General features: G+C 48.0%; 1 pseudogene; it reads left to right on the plus strand.

Annotated features, from left to right (window-relative positions):
* The first annotated feature begins 240 nt into the window (after positions 1 to 240).
* On the plus strand, positions 241 to 10,053 carry LOC129013965 (putative golgin subfamily A member 8F; annotated as a pseudogene).
* Positions 10,054 to 12,879: the final 2,826 nt, after the last annotated feature.

The raw sequence follows: 12,879 nt of genomic DNA on the forward strand, positions 1-12,879 counted from the left end.
CTCAGTTTCCCTTGATTCTCCTGAGATCATGAGAAAAAGCATTAATGTACTTAGGGATGACAGTCACATAGGTTTCTAAGAGTATACCAGACTTCTCTCTGAAATGAGGTTTGGATTGTCCTCTTTCTGATAAATTCCCAGATTTAACAGAAAGGCTGCCTTCTGCCATGAGGACACATTGATATAAAAATTTGAGAGGTACTGGCACACTTCTTCACACTAACAGACGTGTGAGGATGTATGACTCTAAACCACACGACATACAGTTCCTGCCTACTTAATGCTTACTTTTCTACCTCTGCCTCTTGGTTTGGTCCCTGGCAGCTGCTGATTCTTGGAAAAACCCCAGAGCTTGGAGTCAGAAGACTGAGTTTCAAAGTTCCAGTATCGCCTCTTTCTTCCTTTCTTTCTTCCTTCCTTCCTTTCTTTCTTCCTTTCTTTCCTTCCTTCTTTTTTCTTTCTCTCTCTTTCTTTCCTCCTTCCTTCCTTCATTTCTTCTTTTTTTTCCTAGCCATGATATCAATCCCTCTCAGTCACTAAATGACTGTGACAACACCTTGTACAGTTGTTGGTGTCATTAAATCAGATGGTGTATAAGAGTATTTTGTAAAAACTATAAAGGAGGATGTGGCTGATAGTTCTCATGAGTATTACTGCTCTTCCTTCCCACAGTTAAAAGAATATTAGCAGAGAAAGAGCCCTGGTGTTCCAGCAGGAGCAAAGAGAAACAGGAAAACAAATGGCAGTGGCCCTGAGACAGCCACCTCTGGTGGTGGCCACTCACCTGGGGATGTGAGTCTTGGCTGGCCAGGCTCCTAGGGACAGGGGACCCAAGGAGCAGTGGAGGGTAATTGTTAAGATTGTGGATGGACTGTTAGGTACTGGTTAAGAATTCTGGGTTTGAATCCTGCTTCTCCATCTGCCAGGGATATGGTTTAGGGCAAGTTGCTTGAGCTCTTTGGGCCTCTCTTTTCACATCTGTATAATAGAGGTGGTATTGTTTGACTTCCTTTTGTGAAGTTTAAGTGAGATTTGTTATTGTTGTTTTTATGTTAATGCCTAGTACATGGCCTGCTGTAAACACTCAGGACACCCAGGATATGGTCATTGCTGTTTGATTTTCCTCATCCCCAGTCTCAAGGGGAAGCCAGGACAATGAGAACAGCCACTTGCCATCAGGAGTCACTGAAAGGGCCCCACGGTGGGATGGTGGGGAGACAAAAACCAGGAGAGAAGTTGGCACAAAGGAGTTTTGAGAGAAAAGGTCCAAGATAGGCAGAAAAGAAAATGTTGCCAGTTGATGGGGAAGAAAGGAAGTCAGAGGGCTTAGACACTGAGGGGGACAGAACATCTCCATGTGCACTCTCATCTCTTGTAGTCAGCACCAGGTATCCACAGGGAGGGCCCTACATCATCTGCTACCCTGAAGGATCTGGAGGTAAGAGGCTCTGGGTTGAGGTGCAGTGACCCTGCAGGCCAGCCCTCCAACCTCCTCCCACAGCAGGGACTAGGTGCCCCTCTGCCTGCTGAGACAGTCCACACATACCGCAGCCCTAATGATTGTTCTCTCTACCTCTCCCCCCACTCCACTCCTCCTGCACCTCCTCCTCGCTGCATGTACCTCAGAGCCCGTGCCAAGAACCAGCAGTAGTCCCAGACTCCAGGTCTGTAAAAATCAGTCAACTGAAGAACACCATCAAATCTTTGGTAAGAGTCCAGTGGGGTCCCCTGATTCCACGCTGCCAATCTTGGGCTCGTTTCCCCTTGGGGCCCTGAAGAAAGGGCTGGGGGCCAAGGGCAAATAGGGAGCTGGGGCACCCAGGCCTCACCTGGAGGGACCCCAGAACATGCAGCATGGCTCTTCTTTTGCTGCCCTCTTTGCCAACTCTCTCCTCTCCAGACACCCCTGCTCGAGTCCTTGCTACACACACCCTGGGGTTGTTGCCTCTCGGGGAACTGCTAGCCTGACTGGTTGTCAGGGGCCCCGTATTTCTGCCATGACTCAGTCCCTAATTTGCTCTTTGATTCTGGACAAGTCACCTCTCCTTTTTGGGCTCGTGTTTTGAGAGGAGGTAGTGAGTATCAAAGGTCTCTGTCAGCTCTGAGAGTCCAAGATTTAAAGGCCCCCTAGAATGGAAACCTCAGGGCCAAGCGCTCCTGTCTGTCCTTTTCTGTCCTATATCTGCTGTGAAGAACTGTACCTGGCCCGTACGTGCTCAGTAAATGTTTATTGAATTAACGCACTTTTCTAAATCACAAGCTGGCAGAAGGGGGGGTCTTTCTCAAACTCCATCTCTAGAGGTTTATGTTACTCTCCTCTCAAGAGATTCCAGATTCAGACTTTTGAGTTTTGTGGCTGTGGGTGAAAACCAACAAAGACCCAAATCGTCTGTCCTTGGGAGCTTGAAGAGAGTTCACCAGTTCGTGTTCCCACTGGATGTGAGAACTTTGCCTTTAAAATCCATTCCTGGTCCCTGCCTACCGCTTCCTGGTCTGGGGAATAGAGCTGAGGGGGCCACCCTCCATCACCTTAATTTGACTCTCCCCACAGAAACAACAGAAGAAACAAGTGGAACATCAGCTGGAAGAAGTAACATGATTTCTTTGTTTGCTCATGACATGACTGCTGGGTTTGGGGGGCACTCAGATGTAGAGGCCCCAGTCTCATCTCACCCACTCCCAGCTTGGGGAAGAAGGCTCACCCCTCAGATTCCACCCCATCCCCACAGGGTCCCTGGTAACCTGGTCCCATGGATGGGCCTGTCCTGGGGCATTGGTGGCATTCTGGGGGCATGTCTCTTGCTGTGCTATCTCTGCCCCCCCGGTAAGAGCTCTGTCTTCCTCTTCCTATAGGAAAAGAAAGCAAACAACCAGAAACAGAAGGCCAAAAGGGAGCTAGAGGTGAGTGGAGGGTGTCCAGTTCCCTCCTGTCCTCTGGAGAATGTTTCTTTCCTTCTCTTTCAGCACTTGCTTGGCTTTTCTCCCAAAGGTTCAAATCCAGAGATTGAACACACAGAAAGGGAAACTAAATACGGACCTATATCACAGGAAATGTTCTCTCAAATATTTTGAAGGTAGGAATCTGGGCACCCTGTCATCTTTCAACCTGGCACTTTGACATGTCTTTAGAGAGAGTCCTTTGGGCCCCATCTCAACTCTCTCATTACAGATGAGTCCAAGGATCTGGCCGTCCGCCTGCAACATTCATTGCAGCATATAGCCGAGTTAGAGCGGGCTCTCTCTGCTGTCACCGCCACACAAGAGAAGAAGGACAGTGTGAGTTCAGCCACTTGCCCCATCCCCTGGCAGCTTGGCTTCCTAGATGGAGGAGTGAGCCTAAAGTTCCCTTCTGCAGGATGGAGTGTCCTGCCCAGAATGCAGCATGGCCATTTCCCACTGCTTTTGTGTATGGTGGTTAGAGCAGCCTGGGGCTGAGTCAGCTGCTGTGGGTGAGTTGGGGGCCACTGTGGGGAGCGAGCACTGGACGCAGAGCTTGGAGGCCAAGTGCCTGCCCTGCCCTTACCTGGCTGTGGTCTTGGCCAAGTCCTAGGTGGGGTATTAGGTACTTGTACTGTGAAGGTACAGAAGAGTACCTTTAATATGTTACCATTTCTGTAGAGAGAGGAAACGTGTGTGTGTGTGTGTGTGTGTGTGTGTGTGTGTGTGTGCGCGCGCGCGCATACTATGAGACTATACATAAAACATGTCTGCAAGCATTCATAAAAAACTCAGGAGACAGCAACAGGGCGGTTGGGAGATACTTCCCTTCTGTACCTTCTGAGTTTTGGACTATGCGAATGCATCATCCATTCAAAAAGTGAACAAAAGATTAATTTTCCCCTTCCTATCTGCGCCCCCACCCCCAGCAAGAAAAATGGGCTTAGAGAATCACATAGACCTGGGTGTTCAAATCCCAGCTCTGCCTAAGTGATCTTAGGCAAGCACTTAACCTTGAATACTCCATGTGTTTTCATCTACATAACATAGGTAATCATAGTAACTGTGTCTCCTATGGTGGTTGTGAGGATTAAATGGGATTGCTAGCATGGTACCTGGTGAAGCACTCCATAAAGGTTCAAACAGTGGTAGCAATAACAGTAATAACAAAGCAATATTATCTGATCTCTCTGGGCCTCTGTTAGCCAGCTGTAAATTCGATCTCTTTCCCTGTCCCTTCCAACTTGACTGAGTTCTTTTAAAAACTAGACCACGAGCTTGGGAAGGCCTTGATCTTTACTGACCGAGTTGTATATTGAGCCTAGCCCGGCCCTTTTAAGGGGCACTGTGTGGAATGGCCCAGGCTCTCCAGATCAAAACTTCTCACTCTTCACCATCAGACCTCGAGCCGCAGTAAAGCAGTTATCGAGTGGCAGTTAGAGTGGTCCATACGGGAGCAGGCACTGCTGAATGCACACACGACACACGTGAGGTTTTGTAGAGGGAGGGATGTGGAAGGAAGGTGACCCAGGTGGCCAGGAGCAGCTGAGGACCAGTGACAGCCCTTCCTAACTTCTGTGCCCATTCTTGCAGTTGAAGGAGTTGCTTAAACAAATCCGGCTAGAGAGAGATGAATATGCTCAACATATAAAAGAAGAGAGGGCCCGCTGGCAGTAGAGGATGAGGAAAATGTCGCAGGAGGTGAAATCTGACCCTTCAACCCCCCACCTTAGATAAGTCACTGGATCTTTCCGGGCATCTGTAAAATGGGAATAGTACAGCCAGAGGTGGTCTTGGGTCTGGGCTTTGTGGAGGTGGGGGCAGAGAGGGAGATGGCAGCCTGTCCAGCCCCCAGCCCCTCTCTCCAGGGCCCTTTCCCCCTGTGCTTTGGGCAGGTTCTCACATTGAAGAAGGAGAAGCAGCATGAAACGCGTCAGGTAGAGAAGCTGGAGAGGAGCATGTCTAAACTCAAAAACCAGATGGGTAAGATGGGGCTGGCATGACCTGGGAGCAGGACTGGCATCAGAGGGCTGTTGGGGTGGCTTAGAATGCCCCAGGGAGGTGGGTGGATGGAAGGGCTTTGAGGCAGAGGGAAAGAGATCTGTGCCAGGAGACAGCAAGTCTTGTCATCTCCATGAGCCTCAGTGTCCCCATCAGCAAAGAGGGCCCGTTGTCAGCTACCCACAGTGCTCTCTATCTGAAAGTGGCTTGGAAGACTGGCTACCATCCGGGTGCGAGGGATCAGTAGCAGTGAGCCCAAGTTCGGGGAGCCTGAGAGGAGCTGTGCACCAAGAGGAGGGTTTTTGTTTGTTTTTCTGAGAATCCAGAGGGCTTTGTCTGCTTCCTTTCTCAGCTGAACCCCTGCCCCCGGAGCCTCCAGCAGTGCCCTCTGAGGTGGAGCTGCAGCACCCGAGGAAGGAGGTTGAGAGAGTGGCAGCAGAACTCCAAGCCCAGGTGGACAACAATAAGCGCATGAGTGTCCTGATATCGGGGCAAAAGGAGAGGCTTCGGGAGCACGACGAGAGGCTTCGGGAGCAGTACGCGAGGCTTCAGCAGCCGGCTGAGCCACAGAGTAGCTTTGAGGAGCTGGTGCATTGCCCCACCTAGGGAGCCTGCCGTCCTCCCTAGCCCTCCAGGCCTTTGTTTCCCCACCTGTAAAATGGGGCAGTGTAGCCCTCACGTGAAATGTTACTCCTAAAGGCACCTGTGAGCCAGAGCTGTGCTCTGGTGGCTGTGGGAGAGAGGGGATGATTTTTCTAACCTGCCTCCACCCTTCCCGGTGCCATGGGAGGCAGACACCAAGTTCTGGGGTCTCCAGCTGCAGTGGGTGGCTGCTGATTGCTTCTGTCTGTCCAGAACAATGAGAACAAGAGCGCTCTGCAGTTGGAGCAACAAGTAAAGGAGCTGCAGGAGAAGCTTGGTGAGGTGAAGGAGACAGTAACCTCTGCCCCATCCAAGAAGGGCTGGGAGGCGGGCACCAGCCTGTTGGGAGAGGAGGTGCCAGGCCAGAGGCAGCTCTAGCCTGTGGGCAGGTGACCCCAGCAGCCTCCAGGGCAGTCCTGTGACTATTTCCTGCTTCCTGCCTTCTGACTTTTAGAGGTGGGTAGCCCTGGGCTCCTCCCAGGTCTGGACATCATCATCCCAGCTAGCAGCATGGAGGCCCCAGTCATAGGGGAAGAGACAGTGGTATAAGAGGCTCCTTACGCCAGGCGCAGTGGCTCACGCCTATAATCCCAGCACTTTGGGAGGCTAAGGCAGGAGAATCACTTGAGGTCGGGAGTTTGAGTTCAGCCTGGCCAACATGGTAAAACCTCGTCTTTACTAAAATTACCAAAAAAAAAAAAAAAATTAGCTGGGCATGATGGCATATAATCCCACCTACTTAAGAAGCTGAGGCATGAGAATCGCTTGAGCCCAGGGGGTGGAGGTTGCAGTGAGCTGAGATTGCACCACTACACTCCAGCCTGGGCCACAGAGTGACACTCTGTCTCCAAACAAAACAAAAAGGCTCCTTAGATTAAAACTGGATTCCAGCCTCGGTTCCACTGGTCACCATTCAAGTACTTTGCATCTCTAAGTCTCTGTTCGTTTAACTTCAAAAGGAAATTAACATTTTCCTTACAGAGGTGCTGAGGATTAACTGAGATAATACTTGGAAAGCATTAGGCATGTAGCACACTTAGCAGATGTGGTTGGCTCCCAGGGCTTTTCCATCAGTCTGTGGCCTACAGTTTAAATGGTGAGAAGAGGGTATGAGATTTGAGGCTGGGGAAGGAGGCATGGGGTTCTAGGAAAAGGAGGCAGTCACTTAGGCCTGGAGCAAGGGGCCAGAGGCCTGGGCAGGTGACAGAGCCCCACAATGCCCTCGCTACCCTATTAATGGGCCCAGAATCTGGAAGCCAGCAACCACATGACCTCATGCCCAGGGTCTTCCTGCAGGTGGAGCTGAAGAGCCAAGAGGCTCAGAGTCTGCAGCAGCACCCAGACTATTACCTGGGTCACCTGCAGCAGTACGTGGCCACCTATCAGGAGCAGGTGGCCGCCTATCAGCAGCTGACCTCTGAGAAGCAGGTGCCGCACAGCCAGTTACTGCAGCAGACCCAGCTCATGAACCAGCTGCATCAGCAGGAAGCTTGTGGCAAAGTGGTAGCTGACCTAGCCCACCAAAAGTTGCAGGAGACCCAGGGGAGGGAGCTGCTGAGGCCGGGGCCCTAAGGGGGACAACCTACCAAACTCTGTGCCTTCTCACCCTTTCCTGGCCCCTTAGGAGCTCCTAGAAGCTGCCAGCCAGCAAAACCAGCCCCTACAGGCCCAGTTGAGCCTCATGGCTCTCCTTGGGGAAGGTAAGGGAGACTGCCCAGAGGAAGAGGAGAGAGCCCCAGGAGGAAGCGGGGACTGTTAGCAGCATAAGATTGAGGAGTTGGAAGAGACCTTTAGAACAGCTGGTCCTTATGCCAACTGGGTGCCTGCACTAAGTTCGGCATCAATATGGTGACCTCCTGGGAGCAGGGGGCCACCAAGTTGCCTAAGGATGGCTGAACTGGCCCAAGTCAGAAAGGGAGTGGGTCAGAACTCCCGCACCGACCAGTAGTGGGACTATGCCTGATCTTGGTTCTTAAAAGTAAAAATAAAGAACAGCAGCTCATTGCTCGCTGGGTAGTGGCTGGCTCAGGGTTACACAGTGAGGGTGGAGGCAGAGGTGGGCCCACAGTACTTCCCTTGTTGGGTTGTCTGAGGACCCTTCTGGCCACCCCCCACAGGAGATGGAGGAGGAAGGACATCTGGAGAGTGAGGAGGAGGAGGCACCTCGGCCCATGTCGAGCAACCCAGAGGACCTGGAGAGCTGGGAGGCCATGGTGAGCCTGACTCCCCCAGCACCCATTTTGCCACCTTCCTCTGTGGTCCCTCCAAGACCCCTTTATGCTCTTGGTTTCCCTGCCTTCTGATTTCTCTGGACCCTCACCCCTTCCGGGAGCCAGTGGTCAGACACCATTTCACCTGTGACCAACAGGCGCACTCTCTGAGGCCCCAAAGGAAGAGGCTGTGCTCCACCTCTCTGCCCCGTTTGTTCTGTGTATGCCCCTACAGGAATGCTCACCTCTTGCCCTCAGGTTGCATTTTTCAACTCCGCTGGAGCCAATGCCCAGGAGGAGCAGGCACAGTTACGAGAGCAGGTGAAAGAGCAGAGGGTGTGCTGCCAGCACCTGGCTCACCCGGGGGCCTCAGCCCAGCAGAAGCAGAGGCAGCGGTCCCAGCCCCAGTGACTGGGGGCCAGTCTGTGAGTGGGGAGACCCACCGGGCCGTGCAGGAGGTCATGGAGAAGCTGGAGGTGAGTGAGTCCTGGCATGGGCCAAGAAGGGCAGGGATGGGGCAGGTCGCTACCATGATGTGACCCCATGATTTTGGCTCCAGAGCAGCCTTACAGACCTCCTGAAGGAGAAGGTGGACCTGAGGTAGCGAGTGGAGAAGCTAGAACGTCGATTCATCCAGTACTGGAAAGACAGAAGCCATCAGTGAGCGGGAGGCCAGGGCATGGCAGGGGGAGCTGCAGGGCCATCGGAGAGGCCTCAGCGTCTGAGCCCCGTCCTCCTGCAGGAAAGTTCATCACCTTAGAACACAGCCAGGGGGCAGTGCCAAAGATGCGGCAATGGGAGGAGGACATCATCAGGCTGGTCCAGGACAAGGAGGAGATGAAGGTAGGGAGGACATCATCAGGCTGGTCCAGGACAAGGAGGAGATGAAGGTAGGGTGGACATCATCAGGCTGGTCCAGGACAAGGAGGAGATGAAGGTAGGGTGGACATCATCAGGCTGGTCCAGGACAAGGAGGAGATGAAGGTGGGGTGGACATCATCAGGCTGGTCCAGGACAAGGAGGAGATGAAGGTAGGGTGGACATCATCAGGCTGGTCCAGGACAAGGAGGAGATGAAGGTAGGGTGGACATCATCAGGCTGGTCCAGGACAAGGAGGAGATGAAGGTAGGGTGGACATCATCAGGCTGGTCCAGGACAAGGAGCAGATGAAGGTAGGGTGGACATCATCAGGCTGGTCCAGGACAAGGAGGAGATGAAGGTAGGTTGGACATCATCAGGCTGGTCCAGGACAAGGAGGAGATGAAGGTGGGGTGGACATCATCAGGCTGGTCCAGGACAAGGAGGAGATGAAGGTAGGGTGGACATCATCAGGCTGGTCCAGGACAAGGAGGAGATGAAGGTAGGGTGGACATCATCAGGCTGGTCCAGGACAAGGAGGAGATGAAGGTAGGGTGTGCAACATCTCTGCAGAGGTGGGGGTGGGCGTGAGGGTGGGTGCCCGTAGGTGTGTAACAGATGAGCACCCCTCCCTCCAGGTGAAGCTGCTGGAGCTGCTGGAGATGATGTTGCAGCTTGTGGTGACTACAACGAGGGGCACGGCAAATTCCCGGCCACTGCCCTGAACCCTGCTGATGAGCCCGGTCCAGGAGCCCCAGCCCCCCAGGAGCTTGCGGGTGCTGACAAGCATGGTGGTGAGTAGAGTCCTCAGGCAGGGTGGGCAGGCAGGGGCAGGGGAGGCTCGTGCTGCACTCAGATCCCCATCTCCGTGTCTCCAAAGATCTTTGCGAGGTGGGCCTCACTGACAGCGTGGAGCACCCAGGCTTGGGCAGCAACTCCTGTATGCTGTTCTTTTGCTGGGCTTGGCTGCTGAGAAAAAGGAGATAAACATCACCATCATCAAAGAGCAGCTCAAGAAATTTTAAAAAAGGAAACAAAGTTATGGGGTTAATCTCCTACCCAATTCATTTACTTCATTTTGAGTGTTAGAGCCACTCATGATTATTTGTTTGTAATTTATAGTTTAAGTTTATTTGTAGAAAGTTAAAGGAGAATGGGTCTCTGTGGCTTTCACTGATGTTCACTCTGGCATTCTTTAGCATTTTTCTTTTTTAGTTTCATAATTGTAGGTCATTAGCATGCATATCGAGTTTGCCCTTACGTGGTTGGGAGTTCAAATACACAAAGACCCACTATTTGCACAAAATTATTCTTGCTGGTTTGGGATAAGCTGCCATGCTTTTTTAATGTTATTGCAGCATGTGTATTCATTACGGAATTCAGATAAAATTTGCTTATGTTCTGCTATTGTTTGATCTAATCTTAATCACAGTGAGCTCTTCATTAGCTCAATATGTGGTTTGCCTCCAAATGTGCACTGTTTATTACTTTGTAATATGCCACTATGAGTACTGACATTTAGAGTTGTTTGAAGGCCGAGAACTGGAAACAGCCTTTCCCCTATTTTCTGTGTATTGGGATGGGAGTAATAACATTTCGGGGGAGCTTTTAAAATCTCACATAAGAGGAAAGTGGCCTGCTCTGGCAGGTATGTGCAGGATAGAGTGTGTTTCATTTGTTCCGGTGCCAAGAATTAGCGCTATACTATGGTAGTTCCCTTCGGATTTGTATGTGCTCTGGGCTCATGAAGATATTGCATCATGAGCTGCAGCAGTTGTACTCTTCCTCGATGACCTAAAAAGTGATTATTTCTGAGGAACGAAAGGCTCCATCATTGACTGTAGATGTGGAAAGCCTTTCCTAGCTTAGAGCATTTGTATCTATAATACATTTTAAAGTCAGAATTGATGTTACCTGTTTTAATCACATGACCACATGTCCCAGTACACAAAAGAGTGCTGGTTGGCATTCTTCTTAATGTATTTAGTAAAGATCATAAGAAATTCTTTAGGAGTTTAAATGTCCCTGGAACAGGCATACAGGCTCTAGTCAAGAATGAATTAGAGTGAAGGAAAGCTGTGTGACACCTGGCATTCCTCTCTGTTCATGGAGCTTCTTTGAGGTTTGAAGATTGATTTTTACCATCTAGACCTCTCTGGCTAATACCTGTTCTTCAACCACCTTGGTTACTCTGACATAGGAATTTACTTCTTTTCCTTGAATGGAAAACACTTTAAAAAATAATAACAAACATTATTATAAACTAATATATGTGAGAGTACTTAGTTGAAACAAAAAGGAGTTTTAGTAGACAGTATTATACTATATTTGAAAATCAAGGAGACATTTATGCAATTTAAAATGTTTATAAACTGCAGTGCAATCTACTGTTTGTGAATGTCAATGTATTATCAGGAAACATGTCTATACAATCGCAGAGTTATATTTCCTCACAAACTTATTTACTAAGAGTGAAATATGTTTTTGTACCTCTTAGTTTCAGTTAGGGACATATTTTGTGCAATATTTATGTGATTGTGCCTATGCATGATGAATGAATGATTTCAGTCATACATTGCCTAAATCATAACTTGATGATGCTTGGGAAAGACTCAACAGTTCAAACTTCATGAAGTTCTAATGTCTGTGTTCCAAAACACATCACATTATTAGGATGTAGGGAGATATGTATGTGCGCTCCCTGGGGTGGGGATTTCTGTTACTAGACCATCTCCATTTTTAGCATTTGGCATCCTCATGATACTTTTCTAAATATGACATTAACAAGAGAGCAACAATACGATTTTACCGATGGAATAACAGATTTGCCTGCATTCACTGAAAGAGTGCGAATATTGGGTCCTTGTGACTTCAACTGACTCTTCCAAATTGTACAAATGTATCAATGTATTAGATAAACCCAGTTTCAGAATGATAAAGAAAAAATGTTAGACCAAATAATGCAGCTAATTAACAGTGGTACGATTTCTAGCCCGTGGGTTTAAAATGGACTTAAAGTCCTGTTCTTGCCTTTTATTTTCTGAACTTGCTGCTTTTGCATTCTTTGAGTTCAGTTTAAAGACAGTTACTTTAAGTCCATTTTAAACCCTCAGGCTAGAAATCGTACCACTGTTAATTAGCCACATCTATTTGGTCTAACATTTTTTCTTTATCATTCTGAAACTGGGTTTATCTAATACATTGATAAATTATTTCAAAGGTACTTTTATTGTTGAAATCACTTCACTTTTACCCTGATAAATATCAATGACTACGAATGACCTTCAAATAGCATTTAGCATCTGTAACCAATCTGACAATAATGTGTTCATCAGGTGCCTATGGATTAAATCACATACTGGCATATTTAAGCTGAATGTCAGTCTGGAAATAAATTTACTATATTAACTGAAATACCAGTCTTTGTGTAGGTATTTGTCATATATTTAAGAGAAAGCTAAAAAAGAATGGAAATCATATGACTAACTTAAGTCTTTCTTCAAAGTGCATACAGTCTTTTGCGATACCTCATTCAGCCAAGTATTTGTGCTCTTCCTCATTCAGTATAAGGCAGCTTTCGATTTGCTTAGAAGGAAGGTTAGAGTTCATCAGAAACGTACAATTTTAAAATGCTAGTTCAACTGAATAAATTTGAATTTCTGCAGGAAGAATCAAAACACCTAAAGATTGCAATATATAATAATTATTTTTAAAGTATTTGATTAAACCTGATAGGTTTTCCAGAAATGAAAAAAAAAAAAATCAGTTCTAAAACCAAAGCTGATTTTTAGAAAATTTGAAAACGTAAATCAGCCCTATCCATAATATAGTTTCTCTAAAACTTTATCTTAAAGTCATTTAAAAATAATGTAACTATTAAAAAATGTAACTGCTATCTTAAAGTTCTGAAATAAGTTAAAACATTTTAAAATATGAATACTGTATTAGTTTAAAAGAAAGAGAAGGTGGGAAGGAAAAGTAGAGAAAGAAATGCCAATTCCAGTCCAAACCTTTATTTGCCAAGTTTTCTTAGAATGAATTTTACCAATTTATGAATTCTTTTAAACAGAATGTATAATGGAAATACTGAAAAACTTTTGCCTAAAGTGGCATTATTGACTGCTAGTGTGATGCTACTGTAATGTAATAAATTATTAAATTTTTGCAAAGTGCTGTTTTTGCCTTAAAATTTTATTTTGCATGTCTTGAAAAACTATAGTATTAAAGGTAT

The sequence above is a fragment of the Pongo pygmaeus genome, chromosome 16 (genome assembly GCF_028885625.2).
Source record: "Pongo pygmaeus isolate AG05252 chromosome 16, NHGRI_mPonPyg2-v2.0_pri, whole genome shotgun sequence".
Lineage (NCBI taxonomy): Eukaryota > Metazoa > Chordata > Mammalia > Primates > Hominidae > Pongo > Pongo pygmaeus.